The 13,909-nt window shown below is 42.5% G+C and overlaps 1 protein-coding gene and 1 non-coding gene across 2 annotated transcripts in view; both read right to left on the minus strand.

Moving 5' to 3' along the window:
* Nucleotides 1–13,909, minus strand: part of LOC126284025 (roundabout homolog 2-like) — a 1,608,695-nt gene that overhangs the window by 1,155,346 nt on the left and 439,440 nt on the right. The window lies entirely within an intron of this gene.
* On the minus strand, nt 165–239 carry Trnal-caa (transfer RNA leucine (anticodon CAA)). Its single transcript has one exon. It is a non-coding gene; the product is annotated as a tRNA-Leu (tRNA).

Below are 13,909 nucleotides of genomic sequence, written 5' to 3' on the forward strand. Positions count from 1 at the left end.
TGGAATAAGAAACGAGGCGGCAGCACCGTAATAGAAGATGACAAACAATAAATGGCATGAACACGAGCCGTGCACGGCTCAGTGATATCGGCTACGGAGAAGGGTAGTAGAGTAACAGTTTTAATTACTTTTATAATCGAAACTTCCTGGCAGATCAAAACTGTGTGCCCGACCGAGACTCGAACTCGGGACCTTTGCCTTTTGCGGGCAAGTGCTCTACCAACTGAGCTACCGAAGCACGACTCACGCCCGGTACTCACAGCCTTACATCTGTCAGTATCCGTCTCCTACCTTCCAAACTTGCTTTGGTAGCTCAGTTGGTAGAGCACCTTCCCGCGAAAGGCAAAGGTCCCGAGTTCGAGTCTCGGTCGGGCACGCAGTTTTAATCTGCCAGGAAGTTTCATATCAGCGCACACTCCGCTGCAGAGTGAAAATCTCATTCTGGACTTTGATAATTGGTTAGACTCTACTGGTTGTAATTTACGCCACTTACCTCGTTATAGTGTCACAGCTACCGAGTACAAGTTCAGTGTTGCAGAGTGAAATCACATTCTGATGTTTGTGTAGCAGTGTGACGTACAACGAGTACTTCCTAAGTAGTGACACCGTGCGAGTTAGCAAGTAGGCTGCAGCTTGCATAGAGGCATGACGACTTGGAAGCAACAAGAACAGAAGATGAAAAACTAGAGCAAAAATATCAGTTTTATTGCAAACGATAGCCAGCTATATGAACATTAGTGGTATTATGAAAGTCGAACGAAGTCAGTGTATACGGTGAAACTTCACTGAAACATGTATGGGTACTGAAGAATTGAATTTTGTTCAAGGCAGAAACCTATTTCCAGAATGAAATATTTGAAAGCAAACACCGACAAAAGGCCAGCTTCAACCAAAAGATGATTTACTCAGATATGGTTTACTAGTTAAAGTTAAAACTTTTCTTAACTTTCCACGTTGAACGCTGACGTATGAATTAATTAGAAAAATGAGAAACTGAATGAGATACTTAATTGCAGTCCGAGAACATTTCTTTATTTATCATAATTAATTCATACGGTTGCGCTCCCCTTCCCCCCAACAAAGATGGCAACTTTAAATATAGAAATACGTCTTCAGGACACTTGAACTGTTCAAAGGTAACCCACCTCTAACGATGAGGCTAGAAGCCTCGAAATCGGTCAGATAATAAAATAAACGGCACTCAATTGCAGACTCAGGCAGTTCTATTTTTCACGACTTTTCATATTATTTGATTAAGCATTAAAAGGCCACTAAGGTGATGGCAAAAGTGCTGTTACATTTATCTGCAATTACAAATAAAAAAATACCCATTGGGATATTTTAGAAGAGATCGAATGACCTCTAAAAATTAAGAAAATTTTGAACCAAAGAAGTTAACTTAGTAACACCGGCTAAAACCGCCCAGAAACGGCTGAAATTTTGTCGTTTTCATGGTTCAAATGGCTCTGAGCACTATGGGACTTAACATCTGAGGTCATCAGTCCCCTAGAACTTAGAACTACTTAAACCTAACTAACCTAAGGACATCACACACATCCATGCCCGAGGCAGGATTCGAACCTACGACCGTAGCGGTCGCGCGGTTCCACACTGTAGCGCCTAGAACCGCTCGGCCAACACGGTCGGCGCCGTTTTTGTGTGCAGAAGTACTATATGGGTATATGTAGAAGCAGAGGCAAATGAAACGCTAAAAATGAATTGGAATAGTAAACTACGAAATCAAGAGTTACAAAAAATTAATAGTGAGTGAAGAAATCTATGGAACATTCTTACCAAAACAGGCAACAGTTTAGTGGAGCATCTGCTACAATATCGAGAAACAGTGAATATTGTGCTGGAAGAACCAGTGCAGAGTCAGACAAAGACTAGATTATGGAACGATGAACAGCGATCTCTATAGGGCATGATACTGCCGCGGTCGAATTCCGCTTGTGCTGGTACATTTTGTTTCCTTTCTTACACGAGGTAAACGTGATCTTGTTGTAACATTATCATCTTTCAAATGGTATTTGTGAAACAGAAACCCGTGGCGCTGTCTTTCACGATAAACACAATGTAGAGAGTGTTCCTTCTACCTGCTTCGTGTAGCGGCACTTGAAACGTTAATCACTTGCTTATTCAAGCACGTGATACACATCTTATCAATGCAACGTTTCGTGCTTTGATACATTCGTGGTGTTTCAGTTTTTAAGCCTACTGCTGTGAACATATGCAAAGTAGTGGAGCTTTTCCCAACTGACGCCAGACGTTCTATGTACACACGGCGAGCCGAAAGCCATGTCACTTACAGTACGATGTTCCTCGTCACGCTGATAACACTTCAGTTCCCCAGAGTGCTGAGGTTGGGGCACCCAGCACCACAGGTGGGCAGCCGCCCTGTTCCACGGGCTTGGGCCGGCTTATCGTGTGGCTAATCTGGCTAATGCCCCGAGATAACAGCGCCCCTTCCAGGGCATTACCTCTGACAGCCACATCTTGATCCGCACCAGTCTGCTAATCGGGCACTGTTCACGTTATGTCGCACAAATAACCACAGCTGCTTGGTCTTCAGTATAGGCCTATGACTTATTTAACTACATGCCCCCACCCCCCAAAGACATCTCTACAAACAGGAATAGTAAGTGACTGAAATTTCTCGTGTTAGACAATGAGAAGGAGAGGTCTGTTTTACTTCGTAAAAAAACTTTCTATAGCCAAGGTCTCATAAAAACACTACAGCCCATTAAAATTGCTACACCAAGAAGAAATGCAGATGATAAACGGGTATTCATTGGACAAATATATTATACTAGAACTGACATGTGATTACATTTTCACACAATTTGGGTGCATAGATCCTGAGAAGTCAGTGCCCAGAATAACCATATCTGGCCGTAATAACGGCCTTGATACGCCTGGGCATTGAATCAAACAGAGCTTGGATGGCGTGTACAGGTATAGCTGCCCATGCAGCTTCAACACGATACCACTGTTCATCAAGAGTAGTGACTGGCATATTGTGACGAGCCAGTTGCTCGGCCACCATTGACCAGATGTTTTCAATTGGAGAGAGATCTGGAGAATGTGCTGGCCAGAGCAGCAGTCGAACATTTTCTGTATCCAGAAATGCCCCTACAGGACCTGGAACATGCGGTCGTGCATTATCCTGCTGAAATGTAGGGTTTCGCAGGGATCGAAGGAAAGGTAGAGCCACGGGTCATAACACATCTGAAGTGTAACGTCCACTGTTCAAAGTGCCGTCAATGCGAACAAGAGGTGACCGAGACGTGTAACCAATGGCACCCTGTACCATCACGGCGGGTGATAGGTCAGTATGGCGATGTCGCCAAACACGGATGCGACTATCATCCGAAAAAATGACGTTTTGCCATTTCGTGCACCCAGGTTCGTCGTTGAGTACACCATCGCGGGCGCTCCTGTTTGTGATGCAGCGTCAAGGGTAACTGCAACTATGGTCTCTGAGCTGATAGTCCATGCTGCTGCAAACGTCGTCGAACGGTTCGTACAGATGGTTGTTGTCTTGCAAACGTCCCAATCTGTTGACTCAGGGATCGAGACGTGGCTTCACGATCCGTTACAGCCTTGCGGATAAGATGCATGTCATCTCGACTGCTAGTGATACGAGGCCGTTGGGAACCAGTACGGCGTTCCGTATTACCCTCCTGAAGACACCGATTCCATACTCTGCTAACAGTCATTGGATCCCGAGCAACGCGAGCAGCAGTGTCGCGATACGATAAAACGCAACCGCGATAGGCTACAATCCGACCTTTATCAAAGTCGGAAACGTGATGGTACGCATTTCTCCTCCTTACACGAGACACAAGAACAACGTTTCACCAGGCAACGCCGGTCAACTGCTGTTTGTGTATGAGAAATCGGATGGAGACTTTCCTCATGTGAGCACGTTGTAGGTGTCACCACCGGCGCCAACCTTGTGTGAATGCTCTGAAAAGCTAACCTTTTTTTGTATCACAGCATCTTCTTCCTGTCAGTTAAATTACACGTCTGTAGCACGTCGTTTTCGAGGTGTAGCAATTTTAATGGTCAGTAGTGTGTTTATTTTCGACACTCTATTTCGACAGGACCGTGTGATACAATATACACCGCCTAAGGTGGTTCAAAAATGAATGTATGTCAATCTAACGTAAACAGAGGTGATACTGTACATTTTACAGTTATAGTGTTTTTCAGGACTTGACAATGATCTGTGAGCGCTACATCTACGAACATAGTCATGTGCACAAGGTGCTTTTCGATTGCAAACGTTTTATTTCTGAGAAACCGTTGCGTAATATGCTTCATATAACCCCCTAATATGATGCCTTGACATGAGATTCCAACGCACAATGAAGTCATTTTGGAACCAGAAGATTGAAGCAAAGCCTGTCGACACCGACGGTCGAAAATAAACAACTACTTAGGCGGTCTTGGCTGTAGAAAATTTTCCTAAATACTAAAGGAATTCCCCACGCTTTTAATGTTTCTAGCGACGAAAAGTGATTCATTATCCCATTATGGACCAGATGTTTATGCATTTTCGTTGTGAGCGGAGTGTCTTTGCAAAGATTAAAGACTAATGCCACAAGGACGCCATTGTGGCGTGGCAAAATTCTCAGATGCTGTCGGACCGATGAAACATGGAACGCAGTTTCAAGCAGTGTGGACTAGGCTTGAAGGCTTCGTCGAGTGTCCGTTGCAAGAAACTATGGCGGTAGCCTAACAGAAGGTCAGCCTGAAGTATCAACTCCGGCTCTGCAGCAGTCTCTGGCACATTTGTATCCATCTACATCAGCAAAAAAAAGTCTGTGTTCTGCAGATTTTTCCAAGCATTACGTCCTTCAGCGATACCAATACACGCAACGAGGGGCTTCAAAAGGTAAATTACACATTATTATGGCAGTTTAAATAACATTTACTTACTGCTGCACTGCACTTCAAAGTGATGCAGATATGTGACACTATTTGGTTTTTCAACCAAACCACAAAGTTCGTGTAAGCGACACTCGGGATGTTCTACAAATCTTTCAGTTTCTTGACGATCGAAATCCGCTCGTTCGTAACGGAGATATGCGACAACTACTTTATGAACGTCCCCACTGTTTGAAATCTTCGAGCCTGCGAATCAGTCCCTCGATTAACTGCTGACCTGTTTTCGATGTCGATGGCCTTTCTTCCTGATCAGAATTGCCAACGGCTGGACGCGATTTTGCATGTGGCCCATACGCCGACAGAATTTCATGGTGAATATGAGTGCCGGTCAGACGTTTCGCCAACACGAATTCGAACTGTCCCACGTACTCTCGCTCTGGTGAACGTTTATCGGTCGCCACGCCATTCATTCGCACACTGCGATGCACCTAATAATCATACAACAGCAGAAGTGTGGCTGCAGTACCCTGAACAGGTACTGTCTTCCTCAGAACGACACTTATAACTTACTTTTTGAAGATGCCTCGTGCAAACGTCGTCCATATAATCTAAATTTATGCACCTCTTAAGTCGCTGGCGAGGTACAAAGACACTTTTTTCACTGGTTTCGTCTCCTTCTTGAAAATATATGTCCCATGTCCTCATTTCTGTGTCGAAAATGGTTACGGATAAATAAAAAATATTTATTTTACTTCCTAAATTTTGATTCGCTAAAACTAAAACTCTCCCTCTTTCCCCATAGGGTGGTGTTCGAGAGAGAGGAATTAGAGTTTTACAAATGTTGACACAAATATTAATTTTTTCCGCAGATTCACATAAGTTTTTTTTGTATCGTGGTCATGAGGCCACACAACTTTTAATTATGAAACAAATAACCTGCCTAGCTAACTAACTAACCAAACATCCTACTTACTAACGAATGAACTCAATAACTCACAGAGTAAACAAAGAAAAAGACTGACTGAGGAAAAGACCAACCCACTCGCTAACCAAAGGCGAACGTACTCCCGTTTATGATTTGGCGGTCCTGAAAAGGAGCGATTGGTTTCGTTTCATTGTTGATTATTTTTCAGTTTAGCGAATCAAAATTTACAAAGTAAATAAGTGTTTTCTATTTATCCATAACCATTTTCCACGCAAAAATGAGAACATGGATTTTCTTGAATGACAGCTCCAACTACCAAGAATCAAAACAAATCTTTACGACAAAATGTACGTAGTTTTTTATGTACAATCTGATTCGGCAATAAAAATAGGGGTTTCCATTTGAAATTTTAAAATTGCCTCTCGCTCTCCCCCCAGAGGGGTTGGGTTGCGGGCTAATTTTAGCACCAGCAGATGTCCCCCTCGAAAATGATCAAATTTGGATTCTACACATTTTTTCGTGTGAAGCTTATTTTTCGAGTTCTTCTGGTTTGTCAACTTAAAATTTACACCCTGTAGAACATGTGATCAGTTTAGAACTGCTGTTTTCAGCTAGTTGATGAGAGAGATTGCATTTTATTTGGTCATCCATACCACATGCACATTCCCATACAGCGCATACGGTCGCAACACATTTTCTATGGAAACGTTTCACAAAATTGACGGTCAGTTCTCCGACTTATTTGTCACTGTTTGTTAAATGGATAGCAATCCTGAGATGAATTTCATTCGTTTTTGTATTCTTCCTACTAAGGGGAGAAGAAATCAAAGAAGATTTAGGAAATTATGGGTATCACAACAGATTAATGATTAACGCTTGAAATGATGAAAGATGTGTATCTTGCGCACCATGTTTTTATTGCTATCGATTTATGAGACCGTAGAGACTTCACTATTACTCCATGATGCCTACTATACTGTTCCTGCGAATTCTTTTATTAAACCCAAATATTTGTGGTCAATGAGCAGAAAGAGTGGCGCTTGGCCACAGTGGCAAGGGGAGCCAAGCTGTGGCCCACGCACGTGCGTGTTGCGTGCGCAACAGCGACCTTCACTTTTACGGCTCTGCCCAAAAGCAGGATGAGTGCTTCGCCGTAAATTTGGCGTGAGGTAATCTGCATGTGAAACGCAGCGTGGCTACCATAGCGCTGCTGAAGGAACGGCCGAGTCGGAACTCAAAAGCCTGGGGAAATGCAAAGAACCAGTGAGGCACCTGTTGAATTTACAGCGCCAAGAGAAGAAAAAGCTGTCTCTTATTGTACGTGAAGGCGAACCATCCCAGCGAACTGATGCGAGGTTAGTACTCTAGCTGGTCGACGAAGCTTGAGGTTCAGACATGAGGATGCGTGAGAAACTTATCGTATTGTTTTGTATCCCATTTAGGAAACTGGCTATTTTGGCCTGCGTCAGATTCAGGTAAACTCAGTCACCATATGGAAGAGTTCCTACGAAGCACCTGGATTTTATATCATATCATAATACGGTCACACAGGTAGGAGATACTTCTATTTGTACAACCACTCGAACGTTACTGTTTCTGATTTTATTCATAGCTGTTATTTTCTCAGCAAATACGGTATAAATTTCAGAATAAAATTCAGGCGTCAGGTGCACAATTAGCAAATGTGGTTCGAATAAATTATTGTAGCTCCGTCATAAGTTGGTTTGAGAAATATCTTTTTTTTTCTTTATTTCTTGACGGTTACTAGTTCTGGACACATGCGTCCCTTTTCAAACCATCTGTAATTGTGACAAATTCAGGTGATAGCCTATGTACAAAAACTACCCTGAAGTGATGATCAGAGCGGTACTATAGCCGGCTCCACACGCCAGTGTGCAACATCATTACATTTTCTGGTTTCGGCTCTTGAAAAATGGGCTGTCATTCGTTTTCAGTCACCTAGCTGAAAATGGCCCCAGCTTCAAAAAATGGCTCTGAGCACTATGAGACTTAACATCTGTGGTCATCAGTCCCCTAGAACTTAGAACTACTTAAATCTAACTAAACTAAGGACATCACACACATCCATGCCCGAGGCAGGATTCGAACCTGCGACCGTAGCAGTCGCGCGGTTCCGGACTGAGCGCCTAAAACCGCTAGACCACCGCGGCCGGCAATGTCCCCAGCAGACTTCAAGCTGTCATGTGGTGCACTACCCCAATATTAATGTCCACTGGATACTTTGAGAGATTGCAGGGCAGTCTCACTTCTGATTTGGTGTAGGGAACACGATTTTTGGCGATTTGACTTCGTACATTGTGATGAAATGGTGGGAAGCAGTTTATGGTCTTGTTTGCGTGCTCTAGGGAAAGAAATATGGTAAGCTTTACCTGCATTCAAAGGAACAGGGTGCCGACTATAACGACTGCAGTAAAAGCACTGCATTGGTGGGGCGACAAAGCTCGTTTTTTCTGGGGAGCGATGGAGAGATGTTTCCAGAAGGCCATGTGCAGCAGTCGAATCGTGCAGAAACACATTAGCTTGGCTCCCCGGCAGGGCCAGACGTCCAGGTATATGGCCTAGCGTATTTTAGGTCTTGTTAGCTAGAAGGCCGCCAAAAGGAATGTAAATGTTCTGCAAATGTCCATGGGACAGGAAAACTGGCGCCCAGATGTGCAGACTCTGTTTCAAAATATGTTTTGTCAATGCTAGTTTATGGCCATTCTTTGCAAACTTTGAACTGGACACAACAGGGGAGATAACAAGCTGTTTATGGAGGGCTATGCTTCCACCCAGTATTGTGTTAGCAAAAGACATGGCAAACGTGTGGGAAAGAGGCTGCGAAGCTGAATTTTTTTCCGTTTTCTGCCAATTAACTTTAAGTCTCTGATTGGTCAAATCGGTTTGCAGTGCAAAGACCATTCACCAAGCTTAGAATGCCAGGCTCCCGCTCGAGATTGGCTTGTGCGAAATTGGGGAAGTCAAAAATAAAGAGAAATGTAATTTTGGAACCGAGCTGAGGAGGCAACACAGAGAAAGGGAGATTGTCACTCTCTTGTACAAGTCTCTTGTACTGGCGCTTCGCTAGTAAAGAACTGCAGGTCTCTCCCTAAACGGTGAAAGTTGTGTCCTTCGCTAGGGCGCGACTTAGAACCTGTGCCAGTCACCTTCTGAACCGTCAGAGGTACTGTTTATATTGTCCCGGTCACAACGAGTGATGCTTAGGTGTACTTATTTGTCTTGAGTCGGCCGTCCAAACATTTGACGTATTCCGACATGCACAGTCGTGGCACGGAGTCAAATTGGTTTGGAAGACCAGCAAACGGGTCCACCTGCACACTGGAATCCGTTGGGGTTTCAGAGGCTCTTAGGGAAGTACCTGCGTTCTGAATTAACCAAACGCGAGACCGCGTACTTACATTTTTCGCATTTTTTTTCCTTTTTTTGTATGGTAGGATATAGATGCTTGGTGGTGGCGTAGTTTGATAGCATAACCTGGATTCACGTGTATGACGTGAGATAGAGCGAGTCGTGTTCTGGTTAGTGTCATGTGTCGATCCCCAGCAGATCACTTTGTCCACCATAGATCCCATTTTAGTAAGGCTTTTGTTAAATAAATATTTTTTGTATGATGATTCTTTAATAATTTTGTTGTCTTGTCTTGTTTAAAATAAAATAAATCGATTGTGAATTAGACTACAACTTCTCCCTGAGTTCTGATTAACAGTTCCTTCGCATTTTGTTGGCAGTCTAGATCAGAAACATAAGGAGCAGCTTTTTTCGTTTGGTGTCCACTTCGGGGATTTTTGTTTCATTAACCGTAATCTTCTTTCAAATTCTGATCGCATAGTGAACATCACACCACCACCAGATAAGCAGTAGCGTCTGTAGCGAGCTGACATCTGAACAACGTCAGTGATCGGCCGATTGGCCAGTCCAAAATAGTGCCCCATGGCCACAAACAGATTGCGGCCGCCATCGATACGTGAGCTGGGGTAACGAGTAAGCCAGCTTTGCGACGGGGGACATCGCAAGGACCTTCCCGGATTGCGACTGCCGTGTGACGGTATTACCTGCACGCGAGAGGCCAGAAACTACGTGCAAACGGAACGCAATTCTACCTCGTCCGATACAGCCGGGCTTCGCTGCGGCGTCGCGGACGTCAGGGCCAGAGCTCGTGATCTGCGTAATTACACACAAAGCCGCGGCCCGACAAATTCCGTCTTTGGACTGGGCCGAACCCACAACTGGAGTACTGCTGGCCTGTGAAACACAGAGCGGCCGGTTTGCTGCGCGCCAACACTTAGCATAATTACAGCCCTGCAGCGTGCTACCGTGGGGCCAAGTTTATGTCGTATCAATATGTTATGGAGCATTATGCGAGGTAGTTACAAATCACGCCGCAATGCCGGGACGAATATTTCACAAGCCGTTCATTCCACAGAGGCGGTCAAAAAGTATTGGAGAAATTATTCGGGTCTCGTCCGTCGGTATGTAAGGGTCTAATAATACGGAAAGTGCTTCAGATTTATTGTTTTACGAGAAGTTATGTAGTTGGGAATTGTATGATGAAAAACAGCGTGCGTTTTCTTTAGAATTAGTGTAGAAGTAATCTTACTTTCTTGAAAATACGTACTGTTGAAGATCGTTATAAATATGGTAATAACAAAGCTGGCGTGGGTGTAAAATACCTAGTCAAACCAAGTGAAAATAATGCACTCGGTAATGGTGTGCGCCAGTGAAATACTATCTTCTTTCCTTTTAATGCTTCTTTCGTTTTATAGGTTACTCGGACAGCCTTTCGTCGTAGGAAATTGAGCTTACTATTAGAATATTTCAAGATGTTGACAGATGGAGCATAAAACTTTTTTTATTGAATCCCAACGCCTTTTCATATACTTGAGCAGGTTGTACAAGTAAATGGATAGTTTTAGACTACTCACTTTGACGTTGTAGCTTCACGTGGTAGCGGGACAGTAGAACAACTCACCTGTAACAGAATAAATACATTAATTAATGACATAAATAATAATACTATAATAATAAAGTAATTGTTATAATAGATTATACATAATGTTATGCTGCGTGTGATACATTCGACCACTTCATCATGTGCATGTTACATGTAACTACCTTTGCAGGCAACTGAACTGTCGATTCAGGTGGAGACGGAGGAAGATGAGGAGAAGGTGATTAGTGATTAATGTCCCGTCGACTTTCAGGTCACTAGAGACGGAGCTCAGGCAGAGATTAAGAAAGGATGGGGAAGACAAACGGCAGTGCCCTTTCAAAGGAACCATCCCGGTATTTTCCTGAAGTGACTTAGGAAAATCACCGAAAACCTAAATCAGGATGGCAGGACGCGGCTTTGAAACGTCGTCCTTCCGAATGCGACTCTAGTGCGCTAATCACTGCGCCACCTCGCTCGGTAACTGTCGATACTATAAACCATAAAATCACCGATGACAATAATACAATGAAACATGTAAGTTCCACGTAAACTCTGTCTGGAGTTTCGCAAATGATGCATAACGGATGTTCTCAGACAGAATTTTGACACAGATCACTTTGGTGCAGTGGGTCAATCCATTTTTTCCACGGCTTCGACCCATTTCCTTAGTCTCGACTCATTAATTTTTGAGAACATTTCTTGTGGAGATACAGCGGTCTGGCTGAAAGTTCTCTTAAATTGTGGAATACATACAGTTCGACCAAAATAAAACATTTATTCGAATGGTTATCGGTTACAGGCAGAATATGATTATCCTCAGACCATTTGTAACGTAATGGTAGGGTGTGTTATGATTCCTTAAACGTTAACTGCAGTGGATATTGATACGGTTTTCGCAAATAGATTGTGTATGTAATTTATAATTATAGTAATAGAGTGTGTGTAATATACAGTCCTGAAGGCGAACTTTCAGAGCTTATACTGCTCACCAAAACAAGGAAAAAAGTCTAGTAAACATTCGATCTAAAATTCATGTCTTTTGAGCATTTGTTCATCTTCGATACTCTGAGACACTTCTCTTCTATTGCATGCTCTTAGCAATCGATATTTTGGAAGAAGATAGTGTGGATTAAAACAAGTAACAAAGCCCAGTATTACATGGACTTTAAAAGCTATACTTTAGAGCTATCACATTTGTTCAGTAGAAGAGATGTTTTTCACAGTAGCAAAGACGAACAAGTACTCATAGCTCTTACGATACGCACTTGAGAGCCCATGTTTACTGGACATGTTATTCTTTGTTTTGTCCCATTCTATCACCTCTAAAAGTTTGTCGGCGACGTTCTTGCTCACTCTGTATGTATTGTTATTTGTTCGATATTTAACTGATTTTTTGGGAGACATTTCGTGGGAATGACGGGAGCTACAAGTTCGTCAACTACGTAGGGTGCAGTAAAGTCAACAGACAATCCAGTGGAGAGATATTAGGAGATCAAGCAGGCCAGGATGTTGCTGTCCCAAGACATATTAACTGGTTGTTTTATGGGAATTTAAAATACGTAACGCATTCAAGACTTACTGTAAATGTTGAAATTCTTCGCAAGTATTCAAGAAAGATTACAGCAAATACGAGAGTCACCTGAAAAATGGGTGGGAGTTAAGATAGTCCATGACGACGTTTAGAAGGTTGTGTTAGAGCTTTTCATTTCGCGATTAGAAGACACTATTTCAAAAAAAGAAATATCAACAAAACTAAGATGAAACTTTGAGAAAAAGCTACCAAAACGAAGTAAACACGTAAGAACAAAAAGTGTCTGTAACTAAGAAAATAAAAAAAAGATCGTAAGTATATACGAAGCTTTTTTCCCGTTGTTAAGTCCTCCATCCATTCTCCAAAGTTTCCCGAAATATTGGTCAACATCTTATATATTGTGAGCGATAAATAAGAAGTAATGCGAAGAAAGGAATGTGCCGATTAAACAGTTATCTTTCAAGTTGTCCTTATTTCTGCTCATTGTCTTCCCACTTCATCACACCTTCTGCACATGTTGAAAGGTCTCTGTTGGATTCCTTTCATGTTAATTTCTTAACACTGTTGTCATTTACGGCATACATTCCACTTCTAAATTTACTGTGGTGTTTCTGACTATCTGGGAGGAGACTGAGCAGTGAAACGTGTTAATTTTACACATAAACAACAACGATCTGTCACACTACTACACTTTAAAGCACAGTTTATATGTAATTCACATATGTAATTCGTCTCACACAGTCTCATACGGAACCTACATCCGCTTTCTTTTATATACTGTATATGATAAGATACTGTCATCTCCCTTCCCTTTTGTGTGAAAGGATGAATGAGCAAATGTGTTTCTAGTTGCATGCTTGATGGTAGCAGACAAGCCTGTCTGCTAGAGAACAGTAGGACCTACGTCAGAACAGGTAGCTACGCTTTCTAAAAGCAAAGAGGTTTCTATTCTTAGTATGGTCCTGTCTGTCACTTGTCATGTTGGTGTAGGAAATTGCCTCTCTGGTCACTCCGTTTGTACCTGTGAAGCACCCTCGGTAGGAGCCCTCGGCAATCTGTCCACGGCAAGCATCTGAAGTGGTAAGAACTCCGGCTAAGCGCGTCTCTGATAAGTCTGTAGGAGAATGGATTTCTTAAGTTGAGCCTAACTGAAAATTTAATCACCTTTAATTCAGGTTTATATCTAAAATATCTAATGTTATCTTAAATTGCAACACAGTGTAATTCGAGTGTTAAGTTCAGAATATCTTCCAGTAGTTGCTTTGTCACTACTTTGTGAGTAAAGTGGAACCACGTGTGGATGATCCGTAACTCCAACTAAAATCAGCAATCTTCAATGCGAATGTGCATGAGATTATAACGTTTCGTCTTGACAATATTTTTCAATATAGCAACTTTTCTTTATGTTCAACCCACGTGAGACCAGTACCACGTGCTTATACAATTGTTTGACCCATCAGGTTAATAGTAAGACGATAGTAACCAGTTCGAGGTTTTTATTTTTTAAATTGCGTTTCGATGTAATTTATTTTAATTATCAAAAATATTGTGGATTATACTCTTTGTGTAAACCAAGTTGACCACGTGAAGCATGTGGTATAATCATCAA

This window comes from Schistocerca gregaria, chromosome 1 (assembly GCF_023897955.1).
Source record: "Schistocerca gregaria isolate iqSchGreg1 chromosome 1, iqSchGreg1.2, whole genome shotgun sequence".
Classification (NCBI taxonomy): Eukaryota; Metazoa; Arthropoda; class Insecta; order Orthoptera; family Acrididae; genus Schistocerca; species Schistocerca gregaria.